At 40.7% G+C, this 21,461-nt stretch overlaps 1 protein-coding gene across 6 annotated transcripts in view; it reads right to left on the bottom strand.

The window, feature by feature from the left end:
- The window catches only part of PPP2R2B (protein phosphatase 2 regulatory subunit Bbeta), a 482,191-nt gene that overhangs the window by 189,637 nt on the left and 271,093 nt on the right, over nucleotides 1-21,461 (bottom strand). The window lies entirely within an intron of this gene.

The raw sequence follows: 21,461 nt of genomic DNA, 5'->3' as shown, positions 1-21,461 counted from the left end.
GTGTATGAACCCTCTGAATATTCCCAACAAACCTATGAGGTGTTGTTCTAATCATATTTCACAAATAAAGTAAATGGAATTTACGTATTTTTTTCACTGGGTCTCAGCTACTCATAGTAAGTGGAAAACTGGGTTTAGTTGCCTCCAGAGCCCAATAACCTAGCCTGTCTCTTTTGAAGCAAACAAGTGGCACCTATTAAGTGCTTGTGTGCCCCACCGTGTGTTATGCAGCTGCTCTACAGATGACATGAACACTGCCCTCAAGTAACTTCTGGCTTAGCTGGAAAGGACAGACAACATACTCAAGTGAAAGCTAAGAGGCTGTTGTAAAACAGTACATGAAAGATGGTCATTCTGAGACATTAGTCTGCCATCTTCCTGTCTGCTGGCTTTCCAAATAAAGTCATTATTCTTTGTCTCAAAAAAAGAGACATTACTTGGTGAACTGCCATTAAAATTTTTAATCTAAATAGGCTCTGGCTTTAAGGAAAGAAGAGACCAAGGGGCTGGTGGGGTCAGGAGACCCTTCAGAACTTGAGATACATCTGGATCTATCCATATGGTCTATATGCTTGGTTGTGATTTTGTGGGTGGGAAATATATTAGAACTACTTGGAGGGGGCTTTCTAAACTCTACTCCCCTCACCCTTAAGACACATATTTGAAAAATTACTATTGACGTCTGCCATGGGTTTTGATAGAAATAACTAGAGGGTAGTGTTGTGAGTCTGGAGGGCTTCCCAGGGGGCTCCGTGGTAAAGAATCCATCTGCCAATGCAGGAGACACAGGAGGTGTGGGTTGGATCCCTAGGTCAGGAAGATCCCTTGGACAAGGAAATGGCAATCCACTCTAGTTCTTGCCTAGGAAATCTCATGGACTGGAGAGCCCATAGAGCCTCAAAGAGGCAGACACAACTAAGTGAGAGAGCATGCGCACACACACATTGTGAGTCTGGGCTCTGCAGTTCAAATTTGGACTATGTCCAGTCTCTCTTTGAATCTCAGTTTTCCTATCTAGAAAATGAGGAAAATAATTACAGTAATGAGAAAATGTATGGAAAGCCCCTAGAACAATGCCTGGTGGGTAGTGAATGGTCAGTGTATGATGGCTAATAGTAGTAGTTCTCTGGCTTGATGATGGAGAGAATGGTGGGAATCACTGATCTAAGATATCTGTCAGATAGCAAACTTCTCTGAGTTCTCTGTAGGACCTGTGCAGCAGAAAAGAAGCTGAGGAGGAAGTGACAAGCACTACATTTTCCATTTATCTTAGGGCTTAAACCTTCTAGTCTAAACCCACCTTAGACTGATGGCTCTTCTTAAACAGCTCCAACTCCAAATGGCCACTTAAACATAATGGGATGCTATGATTTCATATGACATGCTCTTGGGACTGGTAGAATTTCTTGAATGAATAAAATGTTAAAGAGAAAAAAGTTAATGATGTTGACTAAAATACAAGAATGGTTTACTGAAGGATATTGGATAATCTTCCAATGAGAAATTTTAAGAAGAGATAATACAACTGAACAATACGGGCTCAAGTGTATGACTATCTCTGGATTCACGCAAACATTTCCTGGATGCTTCACACTTCCCACCTATTAAATGAGGACAATAATAGTACTGACAGCTCTATATGAAGAGCTGTGGGAATTAAATAAGATCATGAATATAAAGTACTTAGCCTTGTGACAGGCACATAAATAGGACTCAAGAAATAATCAGCACGCTTGCTATTTCAGGTGCTAGGTTAAGATTCTGGGCTACAAAGATAAATAAAATACCTAAGAGTTCTCATAACAGTTTCTAGTAGTTGTTTCTTAGATGTTTGCAAACGCTTTTTGGACAGAGTTCTGTTCTAATCTATTCTATCCATCCCAATCTATCCAGAGTCAAGCACAGAAGTGAAGCACAGTATGTTCTTAATAGTTGTGACTTGAGTGAATGAACAGGCGCATGAGATCTAATCCTTGTGTTTAAGAAACTCAGAGGTGGGACGAGAAACATGTGGACAAGAGGTTACAATGTAGTAAAGCTGTTGTGGTCAAGATGAACTCATCTGCAAAATAGAAACAGAATCACAGATGTAGAGAACAAACATATGGATACCAAGGTGCAGGGGTGGTAGGACGAACTGGGAGACTGGGATTGACATATTCACTACTATGGATAAAATTGATAACTAGCAAGAATCTATTGTATAGAGCATGGAACTCTACTCAGTGCTTTATGGTGATCTAAATGGGAAGGAAATTTTGAAAAGAGTGAATATATGCATACATATAACAGATTCACTTTGCTGTACAGCAGAAATTAACACAACACTGTAAACCAACAATTCGAAAAAAGTTAATAAAAAATATTTTTAAACAAAGGCTCTGTGTTCACAGAAAGCCTGACTGACTAGTATTACTGTCCTGGAGCAAACCAGACCAAGTTGAGGTCTACCCTGCCTCAGGCTGGCAGGTACTAAGTCACCTGTGTAGAACATACCAGCACAGTCAAAAATAAATAAATTCCTAAGCATCCAACTGTAGTCACTTAAAGTCTTCTGGCTGAGCCTCTGTCATTTGACTAATGTTCCCACACATCAGTGCAGAGAAACCTGTGACCCTCCTGACCCTAGGAACAGTTTTCTGAGCCTGTCGTGTTAGATTTCTGCCCGGAGCACTTGGCCATAACAAAGTGGAGAGGGGAGAAATCAATACAGCCTGACCTGAAGGCACACTTAAAACCTCAGCCTTCAACTGCGCAATCATGTCCTTGTCACTAACATCCAAGTGCTTTTGCTCCATGATCTGCTCAGAGTCTTATAAGTAAACACGAAGGAGGAAATGGAAATGGCTCCAGGGCATGGGAGAGAAAAGTGCTGTTATAAACAGGGACACACACAGTGACAGCTTCCCAGGTGGAGGGGTGGCAAGAACACAGCCTGTTTGAATGTCCACTGTGGATCCTTCAGAATTTTCTCACCCTCTTTGAGTCTTAGTTATCTCTTTTAGAAAGCATAAGCACTAAGACAGTTAAGGTTGTTTGGCAAATCAGTGGACATCAATGCCTATAAAGTGACCAGCACACAGCCTGGCTCTTGAACAGTGTTCAATAAGTGGTAGCTTATTAACCAGCTTTTCTGTTGCTCGTAAGAAAGTGAGCAAGGCCAAAGAGGCCAAAGGCAGTGAACATGATTTATTAGCCATCCAAGTAAATGCTGTAACATAGGTTTCCATAGTTTTGTGCAAAGAATACTAACTAAACACCTACCATCACGTGCAACAGACTCTGTTGAGAGCTAAGAACCCAAAGGTGAATAAGGCTAGGGTCCTTCTCTATAAGAACATGAAACATTTTAATATAACTCTTAGGAGAGACTTCATAGAAGAGAGAATGTACAAGGTGACGGGAGGAACTGAGACAGGCAACTAGCTCAATATGCAAAAGATAGAAGTTACGAGGAAGTCAGCCTTGGGGATTCCCTGGTGGCTCAGTGGTACAGATACCTGCCAATGCAAGAGACATGGGTTTGATCCCTGGTCTGGGAAGATCCCACAGGCCGTGGAGCAATTAAGCCCATGAGCCACAACCATTGAGCCTGTGCTCTAGAGCCTGGCAGCTGCAACTATTGAAGCTCACCCATGTGCAGCAATACAAGAAGCCACTCCAACGAGAAGCCTGTCCACCACAACTAGAGAGCAGCTCCTTCCCACCAAAAAAAAAGGAGACTATAGAAAAGTCCACGTGGCAACAGTCTTTTGACCATCACCATCAAAAATAAATAAACACATTTCAAAGCTTACAAAAATAAAATAAAATAAAGGAGGTCAGCCTCATGAAGAAAGGTGGACCAGGCCTCCCAGCTTAATGAAACAGCATTGAAGACAGACAGGCCTGGAATACCATGGAGCATGTGGGATGCAGGGACCTAAGGCTGGGGCCATGAGCAGGAGAAGGGCATGGAAGCCTTGTGGGCCCCCTTTCAATGGAATGCTCCCTGAGAAGATATGAGTCTTTAAAAAGGGATGAAATTTATTTCTATAAAGACAGCTGAGCGCAGAGGGGTTGATTCTTTTGAATTGTGGTGTTGGAAAAGACTCTTGAGAGTCCCTTGGACTGCAAGAAGATCCAACCAGTCCATCCTAAAGGAGATCAGTCCTGGGTGTTCATTGGAAGGACTGATGCTGAAGCTGAAACTCCAGTACTTTGGCCACCTGATGCAAACAGCTGACTCATTTGAAAAGACCCTTATGCTGGGAAAGATTAAAGGCGGGAGGAGAAGGGGATGACAGAGGATGAGATGGTTGGTTGGCATCACCGACTCAATGGACATGAGTTTGGTGATGGACAGAGAGGCCTGGCATGCTGCGGTCCATGGGGTCGCAGAGAGTCAGACACGACTGAGTGACTGAACTAAACTGGCTGAAGAAGGGATGGATTGGCATTGAGACACATTACTGGCTTCAGGGTGGACAGGATGAGCTACTATGCCACGAGTGTTTAAGGTGTATTTCTTCATTCTTTTCCAACCCAAACAAGTCCATAGCCTCTTGTGGATGTCTGAGGTCAGTCATACAACCAAGGATGACTTCTGCACACTGAATCATTTCCCAATGGATAAACTGTTTCACACAGGCCTCTCTCGGCTCTCACATTTCCTGTCCCCCAGAGTCCCTGTTCCTTGACCATGTATTTGTCCACTTCAGCTGCTTCTGCAAGATTGAGCTCATCACCTTCTATTAGGCATCTTCACTTTGTCGTAAGTCACCTTAATATGGAAGTCACAGGTTCCAGCTCTTTGGTTTAAGACAACTAAAGTCCCTCTAATCTCAAGAGTTGGTCACTGTGCCAGCCAAAAGATGTCTATATTGTTAAACAGACCACAGGCCCAAAATGGAGTCACTTATGCTAAACACAGGTCAACAAACTTGAAACTTAGTATCTAACTGATTGTAGTTTTAGCCTCCTCCAGGAATGTGATCTCAACCAGTCAGCCTGGAATCGCTTGCTCACAGCACTAGAGAGGTGCTCTGTTTGATACATCCCTTCCATCCCCCAAAGAAAGATGAGATGATCTGCCTTCCTTGTCCCTGCCCCTCTTCTGCTCATCACAGCCTTCCATTTTGTACAGGTGCTCCTCTCTCTCTACTACAGTGGATGCTGCCCAATTCATGAATCACTAAGTAAAGCCAATAACCTCTTTAAAATTCACTTAGTTGAATTGGCCCTCTACCGACCAGTCCACAGTAACATCTCTTTGTTACTGTGCTCAAACTACCACACAATTGCACTCATCTCACACGCTAGTAAAGTAATGCTCAAAATTCTCCAAGCCAGGCTTCAGCAATACGTGAACCGTGAACTCCCTGATGTTCAAGCTGGTTTTAGAAAAGGCAGAGGAACCAGAGATCAAATTGCCAACATCCGCCGGATCATCGAGAAAGCAAGAGAGTTCCAGAAAAACATCTATTTCTGCTTCATTGACTATGCCAAAGCCTTTGACTTTGTGGATCACAATAAACTGTGGAAAATTCTGAAAGAGATGGGAATACCAGACCACCTGACCTGCCTCTTGAGAAATCTGTATGCAGGTCAGGAAGCAACAGTTAGAACTGGACATGGAACAACAGACTGGTTCCAAATAGGAAAAGGAGTACGTCAAGGCTGTATGTTGTCACCCTGCTTATTTAACTTCTATGCAGAGTACATCATGAGAAACGCTGGGCTAGAAGAAGCACAAGCTGGAATCAAGACTGCCGGGAGACATACCAATAACCTCAGATATGCAGATGACACCACCCTTATGGCAGAAAGTGAACAGGAACTAAAAGGCCTATTGATGAAAGTGAAAGAGGAGAGTGAAAAAGTTGGCTTAAAGCTCAACATTCAGAAAACTAAGATCATGGCATCTGGTCCCATCACTTCATGGCAAATAGATGGGCAAACAGTGGAAACAGTGTCAGACTTTATTTTTGGGGGCTCCAAAATCACTGCAGATAGTGACTGCAGCCATGAAATTAAAAGATGCTTACTCCTTGGAAGAAAAGTGATGACCAACCTAGGTAGTATATTCAAAAGCAGAGACATTACTTTGCCAACAAAGGTCCGCCTAGTCAAGGCAATGGTTTTTCCAGGAGTCATGTATGGATGTGAGAGTTGGACTGTGAAGAAAGCTGAGCACTGAAGAATTGATGCTTTTGAACTGTGGTGTTGGAGAAGACTCTTGAGAGTCCCTTGTACTACAAGGAGATCTAACCAGTCCCTCCTAAAGGAGATGAGTCCTGGTTGTTCTCTGGAAGGAATGATGCTAAAGCTGAAACTCCAATACTTTGGCCATCTTGTGCGAAGAGTTGACTCATTGGAAAAGACTCTGAGGCTGGGAGGGATTGGGGGCAGGAGGAGAAAGGGATGACAGAGGATGAGGTGGCTGGACGGCATGAGCGACTCGATGGACGTGAGTTTGAGTGAACTCCAGGAGTTGGTGATGGACAGGGAGGCTTGGCATGCTGTAATTCATGGGGTTGCAAAGAGTCAGACACAGTTAAGCAACTGAACTGAACTGATGCTAAGGTGCATGTGCGTTATCTTGTTTTATGCAGATAGAAAGTATTGCTGATAGAGATCTCAGCAGATAAACATCAGCAAAATTGGGAGGTATGGATGGAGCATTTAAAGCTGCCAGAGCACTCACCACCTAATTATAAGACTCCTGTGTCAGGATAAGTTGCTCAAGGAACGAGTTAGAGTGATACCAGGTCACGAGTCAACATCAAGGAAATGTCTGTGCAATGAGATACACCATAAAACACCCCACAATCCCCAGCCCAGTAGCACATCCTGTTTAGGCATTTGCTTGCCTGTGAGAGACCCAAAGTCTTATCTAAAATAATAATAATAGGACTCTTACAATCTAAAGAAGAGCAAAAGATTCCAGCACATGTGTTTATTTCATGTCGAAGAACTGTAGTTATCTACAAAACTGTAGTTATCTACAAAACTGGCAAAATCTTAATAAAAGCAATCTCATTAGCATGTCCATTATGGGGAACATTCCGATTAGACAAGATCATTCATTTTTAAGTGACTTGAAAGCAAAGGTTCCCAAACTAACCAAACAGAATGGGATACCTGTTTCAACTGGTATGCAGAAGCTGCCAAAAAGCTTTAAGATTCCAAAATAACTTCATTGAAAGATTCACTGCAAAAGGCTCATGAAAGATTGAAGACATGAGAGGCCCCTGAACAGAAGTCAGCAAACCTGACATGCTTCCTACCGCTCCTCTCCATCCTCCTTACCTGAGCGCTCATCTTCAACTCCTCCTCTATCTCAACTGCCTCTCCATTTTGAAGAGATTATTAAACAGCTACCTTTTAAAGTCAAACCGCCCCAGGTTACAGGCAGTCCTCCTTAGTACCCTTCACTCCTGGGTCAAAGACTGAACTAAGAGTTATAATTAAAGAATCTCCTAAACCCAGGGAGGATTCCCAAAAGATTCTGAATCATTTAGAGCTGTTATAGGGGGCCAGAGGATGAGGCTGCCGATCTTTGTCAGCCCTGGCACACGCTGGTGGACCTACTGAAGCTCCAGACTGGATGAAGGAAGATGAATGGCAAAACCTCAAGGGCGTACTTGAAGTATTCAGTCTTCAACATGGTCCTCTCATGGACCAAAAAAAGCTAAAAAAAAAAAAAAAAAACTGATCTTTTAAGAGTCATTCCTAGTCTTCCCTGCCCATGCAAATCGGTCTGTTGTTCAAGAGAGAGATGAATCTGATTTTCAAGTTCATCTGGAAGCTCTCTTTCTAAGGCATTCTGGGTTTCACATAACAGATAAGGTCACTCAACCTGTCTTGGATGCCCTATTTGTAAAGTGACTCTCTCCTGAGATTACGGGACTGATGGAAAAAACTGGACATCACCAGTTCAACTGAACTTATGACCATAGTGAGCCCTGTGAAAGGACTTTGGAGTAAAATTATAAACAAAACCCACCAAGCTACTGCTCTCACAGTACAACAGCTCCAATGCTTATCACCTAAAATAATACCTAGAACTCACCCATTACATCCTCCTAGGGGTCCAGCATCAAAAAGCTGGCCTAGGGGTCTCATTTAAAATCTCATTTAAAATCAACTGAAGCCCTGGAAAAAGATTGTCCCCAAAAATTTTATGTGAATTTTTCAGCATTAACTCAGATCCCCTCATACGTGCCCCTAAAGGAGGGCTCAGGGCACCTCTTAGAACTGATGCGACTCCAAGAAATTTTCTGGTCAACTGCTACATTATTTCATTAAACAGCTAAGGGAAATTAAAATTAACTGCTGTTGTTCAGTCATTCAAACATGTTCGACCCTTCGAGACCCCATGGACTGCAGCACGCCAGGCTTCCCTGTCCTTCACTATCTCCCAGAGTTTACTCAGACTCATATCCATTGAGTTGATGATGCCATCCAACCATCTGATCCTCTGTTGCCGCCTTCTCCTCCTGCCCTCAAACTTTCCCAGCATCAGGGTCTTTTCCAATTTTACTATTATAAAATTAATAATACTCATAAACATTGCCAAATTCTGGTATGTACAGAGTTATACCCTCTACTTTAAATCCCACTTGGAGCCTGCACATGGGATCCTGGAAAACCTGGCCAAAGCCAGCTAGTGGTGAAAATTCGTACCAGAGTCAGTTCTCCTGTATCTCTGTGTGTAGTATCCAATAAAGAGAGAGATAACAAAAAATCTTTTGCACTCTTTGGGGATGCCTGTGAAGTCCACGAGGTTGTTCAAACTGCCAGAAATATTTACTGTTTTGTACCCATTGAAGGTGGAGAAGATATTTAAAAGAATTTTTAAGTAGCTCTGTAGTCAGACACTGGCCAGATTGGAAGCTGATATTCAGAGCCTGATAGAAATTTATTTTTAGTCACCCTCCTCTAAGCTAAAATAAAACTATGTACCCAGAGGGAAAGAAGATAAAAACCTTATAAAGCCCTTGTAAAACAATTTATGGGTAGATCAACCTATGATGTCATTTAAGTTGCAACCCAAATTCCTCAGGGAATTAAAAGCAACTGTCCTTATCTTACAAATCTTTCACCAAACAGAAATGCTCCAGGACTTCTTATATAGGTCATTTCTTTAAAATGCCAACTTTGGAGAGGTGATTCACATCAGAAACAAAAAAACAAAAGGGGAGAAAGGTCTTTTAAAACTTTGGTGAATAAAAATTATTATAAATGTCTTTTTATTAATATTAGTAAAAAACAAAAACTTTACCCATTGGAGCAGGTAATCTTATTTCATCTATAGAAAATAATTAAGATTAGGACTTCTTTATAACTAGTGAATTTTGTATTATTGTACCTGATTCATGGCAGTCACTTTAAAACATGAGGTATAAGGTCTTTTTTGCATCTGTCTATATATTTATGTGTGTTTATATATATGGATTCCCCGGTGGCTCAGTGGTAAAGAATCTGCTTCCCAATGTAGGAGATGCAGGTTTGATCCCTGGGTCAGGAAGATCCCCTGGGGAAGGAAATGGCAACCTGCTCCACTATTCTTGCCTGGGAAATCCCACGGACAGAGGAGCCTGGTGGGCTACAGTCCATGGGGATGCAAAGGAGTCAGACATGACTTAGCAACTAAACAACAAACAAGAAGTATATATGTTATAGATGTACGGTATTTTCTACCTCTGGATAATGTTACCAAAATAATTGTAAAAAGAGTTCCATTCAATTGGTTTCAATAAAATTAAGCACTATGTGAATTAAGGATTCCTGAAATTAAAAGACGCTTACTCCTTGGAAGGAAAGTGATGACTAACCTAGATAGCATATTAAAAAGCAGAGATATTACTTTGCCAACAAAGGTCTGTCTCGTCAAGGCTATGGTTTTTCCAGTGGTCATGTATGGATATGAGAGTTGGACTGTGAAGAAAGCTGGGCGCCGAAGAATTGATGCTTTTGAACTGTGGTGTTGGAGAAGACTCTTGAGAGTCCCTTGGACTGCAAGGAGATCCAACCAGTCCATTCTGAAGGAGATCAGCCCTGGGATTTCTTTGGAAGGAATGATGCTAAAGCTGAAACTCCAATACTTTGGCCACCTCATGCGAAGAGTTGACTCATTGGAAAAGACCCTGATGCTGGGAGAGATTGGGGGCAGGAGGAAAAGTGGACGACAGAGGATGAGATGGCTGGATGGCATCACTGACTCAATGGACGTGAGTCTGAGTGAACTCCAGGAGTTGGTGATGGACAGGGAGGCCTGGCGTGCTACAATTCATGGGGTTACAGAGTCGGACACAACTGAGCAACTGAACTGAAAATTAAGAAATATAATAGAAACTAACTCCAATGCTTTTCAGATTTATGTGACATAAGATAATTTGTGGTAAATAAAAGCTCGTTTAGGTTTATTGATTAAAGTAGGTATGTCTTCAGAATTAAGAGCATTAAAAATAATTCAGATGTACAACTTTTCTACTTGGGTTATTGGTCAAATAACTATGTATCTGTTGAAATCTGTGAGCAAATGGGGATGACAGCTGACTTTGTCTAATATCACAAGAAGTTTTTCTAGGTAGTCTAAACATTATCCTTGAGAATAAGTGAATCAATAGATGTAAACAGGATAGAAGTTTTTAGGTGAACTTGCAAAATGGTTTCCTCAAATCTTTTTGGTAACTCGAAACATATAAATTTTGTTAGTTAAATTAAATTATTATTTTTCAGTCACTCAGTCATGTCTGACTCTTTGTGACCCCATGGACTGCAGCACTCCAGGCTTCCCTGTCCTTCACTATCTCCCAGAGTCTGCTCAAACTCATGTCCACTGAGTCAATGATGCCATCCAATCATCTCATTCTGTCACCCCCTTCTCCTGTCCTCAATCTTTCCCAGCATCCAATGAGTTGGCTTTTCACATCAGGTGGCCAAAATATTGGAGCTTCATCATTCAAATTAAATAATGGATAGTCATTAAAGATCTAGATCATTTCTAAATAAGATAATATGTTGAAACACTAATTACTGAACACAAGTTTATTTTTTGTCTCCTTTTACAGAGAAACTAAAGATACCTGATTCTCTTAGTAAATATGATTTGTGCCACATTGAAAAAATTTACTGTGAGAAAGCATGTTTCTAGAAATTATAAAAATGTTTACAAATGTATCAAGCCATAGAATGCTAATATAAAAGACAGTTAGCAACTGATTACTTCTTTATTTTCACTAAAAATTAAGGTTTTTTATAATCAAAAATTCTAATATATTTAATTAAAGCTTATAAAATCATTTTATATATAATGTATAAAATATTTTATTTAAATAGTGGATACATACATATATGTATATATAACACATAATTAAAGTTAGTACAAATAATATGGGGAATATCTCCATATGCAAAGAAAGTAGTGCGTGTGTTTTTGGTAAATGAGAGTACAAAGAATAGAGATGCGTTTTTGTTGAGAAAAAAAAAGCAATTCTGTCCTAAAATGAGACTGTTTATTTCAGTATGGGAAATAGAAAATAAAATGACAAAAAGTTTGTGGAAAAGGAACCTTGGGTAAAGAATTTTATATGAGGTCAAGCTGGATGAGATTGAATGAATTCGTTATATGAGTTTCAAAAATAAGCTTTAATGTCAGTAATGTACTTAGGTAGGTTTTCTGTCATCTGCTGAAAGGACAAATTTTATTATATTACTGGCCTTCCTCTTAAGAAATTGTACAACTTTTTAACTTTCTGTAATTGCCTGTGACGTCTTCAGTTGTCATCACAGTCAAATGGATAAGTACTATTTCACAGTGACTTATGATCTTATTTGACCAAATGTTTTAAAATCTTTTGCTATTTTTGACAAACTTTCCCAAATCAAATTCTAAATAGCCTTTTTGACTTAGAACTCATTTTGGGATTTTCCAAAGGGCCTCCTGAAAATGACAAAAGATGTGTTTCCTCTCCTTAGAAAAAGAGAGATGTTAAACCAATTAGGTTTACTGGATATATTAAGAGTCTGGGAAGTGCTGTCAAATAATATTAAACCTTCATTGTGATGTATTTGTATAGGTAGATGATATGACTGTTCCAGAAATTGTGTGAAATTCCTGGAAATCTAATGTTATCAATCACAATTCTAGTTATTTTCTGAAAATATGTCACAGAAATACCCCAATTTCCTCATCAATTACATTGTAATGAATGCTCATTAGCTCTTCAACCATTTTTGATGCCTTTTGTCATTTACAGAGTTATTGTTTTACTCTGTTGCCTTTGCAAAAGTTCCTGAAAAAGAATTTCAGTCTTCAAGGAGAGTCATGGAAAAGACTTTGACAAATACAAGTTTCTGATAACTTTATGATCATAAAACTGAAATGTGTAAGAACTTCCATAGCTAATGGAAAAACTGGATTCAAATAAAACAAGTATTAATTACATGGGACCAAATGTGCTGAGGAGGATGATTACATTTTTAATGTCTTTTTGTTTGAAACATTCCTTAATGTTTTGTTTTTCCAGATTTAAGGAAATCTTTTTCTTTAAACCATGTTGTGAAGCAATTTTGGTAAAGCATATTTTTGTAAACAAAGATAAAACATCTGTGTTTTTCTCCTTATCTGATTCCTCCATAATTCAAAAATGCTTGAGTAGTCTAACACAACAATGTAGTTATTTACTTAAGTTCAAATAGAATCAGTTCTCCTTGTTACAGAATACAACTAGCAGCACTTTTTTTTAACCAACAATTTGACTGTTATGTCATATTTGAGAGAGACATGCACTGACTCAGATGTGGCCAAAGCTTAGGTGGTCAATCACTATTCTTGTTGAACTTACATAAATAACCAGGGCAGGTTAAATGCAAACAAATTCATTTTATTGTGATTATCTTTGAAAGAAAATGGAGGTGATTGTACAGAGAAAAATTACGTCTGTACTTTTGTAGATATTAGATTCTAGTCTTGTTAACTGTCTTTAAGGTTTTGCTACATATGCTTCTAAACTGAACCAGATCCCGAAGTCTTCTAGTTTTCTTAAATATTTCTTTGACTCTCCAAACTAATGTTCCCAATTTTCTCCCATCTTTCTTATTTAGAATCACTGAGAACAAAGACTGCCCTTGAATCTCCTTGGAAGGAACTATAACCCATCTTCCTCACTGCCTAAATGGCAGACTTCAGGGGCTTGAACTGAAGTTTCATCTCACAGAGGGCACATCTCACAGTTGAAGAAGGCTCCACCTGGCCCTGGGACCTATAGACATGTTGGTGATCTCCAAATGTAACTGACTAGGGAGACAAGTAGCTAACATCAAGGTAGACTGCTTCCCCCAAGAAGATGGGTCAGAATTTGGCTAAACTTTTTTTCCTTCCCTTTCTCTTTGGTACTGTGGTATTGACCTAGAAAGATAACATCATCACGCACATCTCCTAGGCCATTGACAAGGGGGGGTCTGAAATCTACCTTTCAGACTGGTACATTTGTCATCAAAAAGTCTGAACTGTGCATTAACAGTGCCACTTTAGTGGGAGTGGTTTGTGCCCTGATGGGAATTACCTTTGTCTGTGCTGGTTATCATTCATTCTCCTTGGGCTTATGAAAGCCTAGATGGCTAATACATAACCAAGCAAGGCCTCTTCGGTTATCTAACTGTGTCCATAAATTTTCACAAGCAAACTGAGATACCCTACTGATCAACTTTCCTGAATTTGTACCAGTGAATTAGAAAGAACCTACCAGGAAGCTTTCACAATTCAGGATTTACTTTTTTTTGTTTTTTTTTTGGTAGGTTCCTTCTTGCTACTGCTGCTGCTGCTAAGTCACTTCATTCGTGTCCGACTCAGTGCAACCCCATAGACAGCAGCCCATCAGGCTCCCCCGTCCCTGGGATTCTCCAGGCAAGAACACTGGAGTGGGTTGCCATTTCCTTCTCCAATGCATGAAAGTGAAAAGTGAAAGTGAAGTCGCTCAGTCGTGTCCAACTCTTAGCGACCCCATGGACTGCAGCCTACCAGGCTCCTCCGTCCATGGGATTTTCCAGGCAAGAGTACTGGAGTGGGGTGCCATTGCCTTCTCCTCCTACTTGCTAAGTCAGGAGTAAATGTCCATGAAACTATGATCAGGAACCTCTCCTTAACTCTTAAAGATACTGCAAAATGTGCTGCTAAAGCAATAGCTGTCCAGTGAAAATCCCTAGGCACTCCAGCCAAACTTGATCTTGAAAACAGGACAGCCCTTGATCATCTTTTAGCTGAGCTAGGAGGTGTCTGTGCTGCAACCAACACTCCCTGATACTCTTGGATTAACACTTGTGAGGAATCTGAAACTCAGTTCAACTTGGCTTGAGAAGGTGACTCCTGCAGTGAGTTCTTTCTTTGACTTACTTGATTTAGATTGGGTTGGGTCTTGGGAACCACATCTGTGAAGTACACTCCAAACACTGGGAATTAACCTATTTAATAATAGGCATAGTCATCTCCCTGACTGCTGGGAAAGACTGAGGCAGGAGGAGAAGAGGGCAACAGAGGATGTGATGGTTGGATGGCATCACCAACTAAGTGCACATGAGCTTGAGCAGGCTCTGGGAAATGGCGAAGGACAGGGAAGCCTGGTGTGCTGCAGTCCATGGTGTTGCAAAGAGTTCTGACTGAGCGACTGAACAACAACAACAACAAATAGTCATCTCCCTGGCAGGCTGTATTCTCTCAAAAGCTTTAAATGCATCTTCATAGCTGCTAACCACCAAGGAAATGATCTCTTCATGACTTCAATGCTGGAAAAGGGATGAAGAAAATGATCTACTAAAGAAGTGTGACCCTAAAAGTCATGACCTATGAATTTCAGAGAGATTGTCAGCCAAATGAAAGAAAACCCAAACACCATTGTTAGGGGAAGCACACTGATTGAAACTGCCCACCCAGGCCAGGCACCATAGTAACCATTTGCACGCATTGTTTTATGACAGGAGATCCTGATAAGGAATATGGAACTAATAAGCCATCACCACCCACTGGAAGAGTTCGGGAAAGGTCAAAAGGAGACACCGCGTGTCCGTCCACTTCCCAGATCCCTCTCGCTAGCATCCATCTTGGCTGAGCGATGCGTGCACCACTAGGAAAGAATTAGAATGATTGGCCAAAGACAACCCGGAAACTAATCCCATCACCATAAAACCCGAGACTGCAAGCCACGTGGCAGAGCAGTACTCCTGGGTTCCCTTACCCTACTGCTCTCCACCCGGGTGCCCTTTCCCAATAAAATCTCTTGCTTTGTCACACATGTGTCTCCTTGGACAATTCATTTTGGAGTGTTAGACAAGAGCCCAGTTTTGGGCCCTGCAAGGGGTCCCCCTTCCTGCAACACCATGACCTGTGAATATCACACAGAGGATCAGTAAAAGTTGTGAGAACTACAGAGAAGTAGCTGAGAAGGGCGCTAATGCCTTAATTTTTTATGACATCTCTCAGTTAAGCTGACAGTCTGATCAATAGGAGCAAATTGTTTAAAAATAGCCAACAGGCCCCCTATGGAGTCACTTAATGCTAAACTCATGTCACCAAACCAAGACAATACCTAAACTAACTGCAGTGTCCACCTCTCCCAGGAATGTAATCTTAACTGGTCAGTCTGGAATTTCATGGTCAACACCAGTGAGGTAATCTGCCTGATAGGCCCTTTCTGCCCCCCAAAGAAGAAATAATCTACTATTTTCTTGTCCTGTCCTCTTCTGCCTATAACAGCCTTCCATTCTGAATAGCTCTTTGGAGTTTCTTTTTATCTGCTAGATAGGATGCTGCCTGATTTCAGAGTCATTAAATAAAGTCATTAAATGTCTTTAAAATGTACCCAGTTGTATTTTACTTTTTAACGGATTAGATTTCCATCTCTAAAGAAAGTGAGAAAACCCCACAAAGAATGATTTATATGTGTGCGTGTAAACCATCAACAGTTACTAGTAAAGTATGAATAAAAAATTAGCTACATATTTCACTGAAATACAATTAAGAATTCTATTCTTCTCAGAAGTAAGAAGAGCTAATAAGGCCAATGATTAAACTCTTGGCAGAAAATGCATAGCTGGAAACAGAGGTTTCAGAAGGAATAAGCAGATTTTATCAAAAGTGTCAGATATACTACTTTAGCAAATTTATACTTTTAAAGATCCAAATAAGTAAAGATTTTCTAAATGCTGTAGAAAATTGAATATTAATTTCAAAAAGGTCACTCAGACTCATAGTTGTAAATAATAACCACAGTAGGCCTATTAATGTCTCCATTTATAAGTTAAAATACAGTTTTGATATGATTTCTGAAAGCCTTTAAATACATTTATAGTGAGACTAAGCGCAGGAAACTCATGTCTAGGCATTGTGTGTGTTCCCACATAGTACTGGATAATTTTCAGAATTGCTACCATTCTGGTTAAAAAAAAAAAAAAGCTTCATAAGGAGGTTTAACAGCATAAGAGAAATAAGGTTTACTCTCTATTCTTTAGTCCTCTGAATTTCAAGGTGACTCCTATATTCAAAGAGCAGTACCCAGAACATGGAGGGAACAACATAGACTTTCCATAATGTGAAGTGAATCCAACCCTTCATATTGGCATCTGACTTACTATTGAGGACACTTGTACTACTCTAAGATGCAGAAGTATTTTGATTGAGCCAAGCTTGAAAACATCAAGATCAGACATTCTTTCTTGACATCCACTCAGCTGGCTTCTATGCTTTCATCCAGATCCTTCCAGCACTGCACATGTTATTTTTAGAACTTGGTTTCCTCATCAGATTTATAGAGAAGTTAGTTAATTCAGATTTTGCATCTCAGGAAGTGCTTGGAATAAATTTGATAAAAGAAACTCATTAGTTCTCCCAAATAGACATCAAAAGGACTTTAATTAAGTCACCTAATTAAGTCACCCTGACACACACCATTTCTTATGTTGTAACTTACAAGTCCAGCAGAGAGTCACCTTGGGAAAGTGTTTAGACCACCTGTTTGGGACACATCTTTTCAGATTCTCCACTTGTCACAGTCTGGTGATTAAAAAATTATTTTAAGATGTTCTTTTAAAAGAAAATGGTTGTTAAGTTACTAATAATGAGGAAGAAAAGAGTGAACCAATGGAGTCTCCTGTAAAGCCTCCATTTTACATCCTGAAATTTGTGCCTCGCTTAAATGCAGAAGGATGTCTTTGCTAATTCTACCAGCTCTTGAAAAGTTGTTCTATCACATATTCAGTTGTCTTTGAGATATTTTGCTGATGATAAAGAAATAATCAAGTTCCAGTCCCAAAGAAGAAAATTCATTCCATGTTTTAAATAAGATGCCTTGGAAAAAACACAAGAGGAAATTTCTCTAAATTAATATGTGGCTAGAGGAATGACCATGTTTCAGAGATATCACTTGGTGTAAAAGACCATCCCACGTAGGAAGAGCTGTGAACAAAGGTGGACAAGAGGCGTGACAGTGGTCTGAGGTTTCAGGCAGCTGGAGACAGACAAGCTAACATCTGATCAAAACTGAGATGGAAAACACATAGTTCCCTCTAATAACAGAAGCAACTACTATTACAGCCAATATTGTGTTAAAATCTTTATCTGAATGACTTTGAGGATTCCCAGAAGCACTTCATGAGGTGAATACTATTATTTCCAGTTTTGAATGACAAAGTTGAGGCTCAGAGGGGTTCAGTGCTCCAAGTCTCACACACACACACTCAGAGGGGTTCAGTGCTCAAAGTCTCTCTCTCTCTCTCTCTCTCACACACACACACACACAGGAAGTTGTGAAGCAACTCTCATGAAGCCAGCAGGCCATGGCACTGTGCTCCCAAGACCATCTCCACCCTTAGCTAGGAGACTGATGACTGCCCACTGCCCTACTCTGTAGCTTATGTGGAATGTGAATGAAGAGTGAATCTTCCTACTGGACAGGATGACTCTGCTACTGAGGCCAACAGAGGGCCAGAGCCTCTGAAATGGCAGAAGCTTCAACTATCAACTCCCAATGACATTTTTAAAATTTTTAATTAGAGGATAATTGCTTCACAACATTGTGTTGGTTTCTGCTATACATCAACATGAATCAGCCATAGGTTTACATATGTCTGCTTCCTCTTGAACCTCCCTCTCACCCCTCTAGGTTGCCCAGTGACAGACATTTAACTGCTTGAGGAGCTCTAGGGAAAAATATCTCTCTAGGAGTCACAATGAACATTTCCATTCCAGAGGCTCTGAAAAGTCTAGCAGTTAAAAATTGGTTCCAAATTGGTGGTAGCCACAAACATTTGGGTGGGGGGTGGCGAAACAGAGCTTCATTCCTTCCTTCTTACCACCTCCAATGTCACTCCCTAGGTCAGGTCAACCTCATCTCTCACCCAAGTCCATGGTCATGGTCTCCAAATCTGACCTCTTCATGCTATTCCTGCTAACTTTCCATTCTTTCTCCTCTCAACAGATAGGGATCTCCTTAAATATGAATGGCAGTTCCTTCCTTCTCTGCTTAGAATCCTTGTTGGTGTTTCACTGTGTTAAGGTGACATTCAGCCTTCCCCCATGGTCTCTAAGCTCGACATCATCTGAAACCAGCCCCTCTAACATCAGCTTTCATCACTCTCTTCCTCAGTACCTTCCAGCCCCAGTGGCTTCCTCCCAGCTCCTAAAGGAGGGAAGCCTTTCCTGTTTCTGGATACCTGCTCTTGCTTCAGCCTGAAATACTGTTTCTGAGACTTTATATGCCTCTCCCTCCCCATCCTTCAGGTCTCGTTTTAGCTATCTTCTCTTTATACAAAGCTTTTATAGCCACCTGGGAACCCGTCAAAAACACAAGCTCCCGTGCCCTGCCCCAGACCTGCTGAATCAGAAATTCGGATGGAAAGTAGAGGCAGCTATCTGTGTATTAACAAGCCTCCAGGGGATGCTGATACAGGCTAAAGTTTGCACTGTTCTATGACAGTATCTCTTTTATTTCCTGTGTGTTTATCACAAACTTTAATTATTTCTTCTTTGTTTATTTAACCTGTTTTGTCTAACTCCCTCACTAGACTCACTGTGTGGATAGGAGAGTTGTAGTCCAGGACCATAACAGAGGTTATTTCCTGACATGGAACACACCTTGGGCAATATTGCTTTAAATAGGATCTGGATTAGTTTATAGATAAACTTCAAGTGCCATGAGCCACATGCCACCAATTTTTCTCTTTTCTCTCCACTCAATTATTTAATATTCCTTGACATTTCTTACCATTTCTGTCCTTTATCGAGCCCATCTTTGCATGAAATGTTCCCTTGGTATCTAATTTTCTTAAAGAGACCTCTAGTCTTTCCCATTCTGTTGTTTTCCTCTATTTCTTTGCATTGATCACTGAAAAAGGCTTTCTTATCTCTTCTTGCTATTCTTTGAAACTCTGCATTCAGATGCTTATATCTTTCCTTTTCTCCTTTGCTTTTTGCCTCTCTTCTTTTCACAGTATTTGTAAGTCCTCCCCAGACAGCCATTTTGCTTTTTTGCATTTCTTTTCCATGGGGATGGTCTTGATCCCTGTCTCCTGTACAATGTCACGAACCTCATTCCATAGTTCATCAGGCACTCTATCTATCAGATTTAGGCCCTTAATTCTATTTCTCACTTCCACTGTATAATCATAAGGGATTTGATTTAGGTCATACCTGAATGGTCTAGCAGTGTTCCCTATTTTCCTCAATTTGATTCTGAATTTGGTAATAAGGAGTTCATGATCTGAGCCACAGTCAGCTCCTGGTCTTGTTTTTGTTGACTGTATAGAGCTTCTCCATCTTTGGCTGCAAAGAATATAATCAATCTGATTTCAGTATTGACCATCTGGTGATGTCCATGTGTAGAGTCTTCTCTTGTGTTGTTGGAAGAGGGTGTTTGCTATGACCAGTGCATTTTCTTGGCAAAACTCTGTTAGTCTTTGCCCTACTTCATTCCGTATTCCAGGGCCAAATTTGCCTGTTACTCCAGGTGTTTCTTGACTTCCTACTTTTGCATTCCAGCCCCCTATAATGAAAAGGACATCTTTTTTGGGTGTTAGTTCTAAAAGGTCTTGTAGGTCTTCATAAAACTGTTCAACTTCAGTTTCTTCAGTGTTACTGGTTGGGGCATAGACTTGGATAACTGTGATATTGAATGGTTTGCCTTGGAGACGAACAGAGATCATTCTGTCGTTTTTGAGACTGCATCCAAGTACTGCATTTCGGACTCTTCTGTTGACCATGATGGCTACTCCGTTTCTGAGGGATTCCTGCCCACAGTAGTAGATATAATGGTCATCTGAGTTAAATTCACCCATTCCAGTCCATTTTAGTTCGCTGATTCCTAGAATGTCGACGTTCACCCTTGCCATCTCTTGTTTGACCACTTGCAATTTGCCTTGATTCATGGACCTGACATTCCAGGTTCCTATGCAACATTGCTCTTTACAGCATCAGATCTTGCTTCTATCACCAGTCACATCCACAGCTGGGTATTGTTTTTGCTTTGGCTCCATCCCTTCATTCTTTCTGGAGTTATTTCTCCACTGATCTCCAGTAGCATATTGGGCACCTACTGACCTGGGGAGTTCCTCTTTCGGTATCCTATCATTCTGCCTTTTCATACTGTTCATGGGGTTCTCAAGGCAAGAATACTGAAGTGGTTTGCCATTCCCTTCTCCAGTGGACCACATTCTGTCAGACCTCTCCACCACGACCCACCTGTCTTGGGTTGCCCCGCAGGCATGGCTTGGTTTCATTGAGTTAGACAAGGCTGTGGTCCTAGCGTGATTAGATTGACTAGTTTTCTGTGAGTATGGTTTCAGTGTGTCAGCCCTCTGATGCCCTCTTGCAACACCCACCATCTTACTTGGGTTTCTCTTACCTTGGGCGTGGGGTATCTCTTCACGGCTATGGAAATGGTATGGACCTAACAGAAGCAGAAGATATTAAGAAGAGGTGGCAAGAATACACAGAAGAACTGTACAAAAAAGATCTTCACGACCCAGATAATCATGATGATGTGATCACTAATCTAGAGCCAAACATCTTGGAATGTGAAGTCAAGTGGGCCTTAGAAAGCATCACTATGAACAAAGCTAGTGGAGGTGATGGACTTCCAGTTGAGCTGTTTCAAATGAAAGATGATGCTGTGAAAGTGCTGCACTCAATATGCCAGCAAATTTGGAAAACTCAGCAGTGGCCACAGGACTGGAAAAAGTCAGTTTTCATTCCAATCCCAAAGAAAGGCAATGCAAAAGAATGCTCAAACTACCACACAATTGCACTCATCTCACATGCTAGTAAGTAATGCTCAAAATTCTCCAAGCAAGGCTTCAGCAATACGTGAACCGTGAACTCCCTGATGTTCAAGCTGGTTTTAGAAAAGGCAGAGGAACCAGAGATCAAATTGCCAACATCCGCTGGATCATCGAAAAAGCAAGAGAGTTCCAGAAAAACATCTATTTCT

Source organism: Oryx dammah, unplaced genomic scaffold (genome assembly GCF_014754425.2).
Source record: "Oryx dammah isolate SB20612 unplaced genomic scaffold, SCBI_Odam_1.1 HiC_scaffold_5, whole genome shotgun sequence".
Taxonomy (NCBI): domain Eukaryota; kingdom Metazoa; phylum Chordata; class Mammalia; order Artiodactyla; family Bovidae; genus Oryx; species Oryx dammah.
This window is presented reverse-complemented; position numbering and strand designations above follow the sequence as displayed.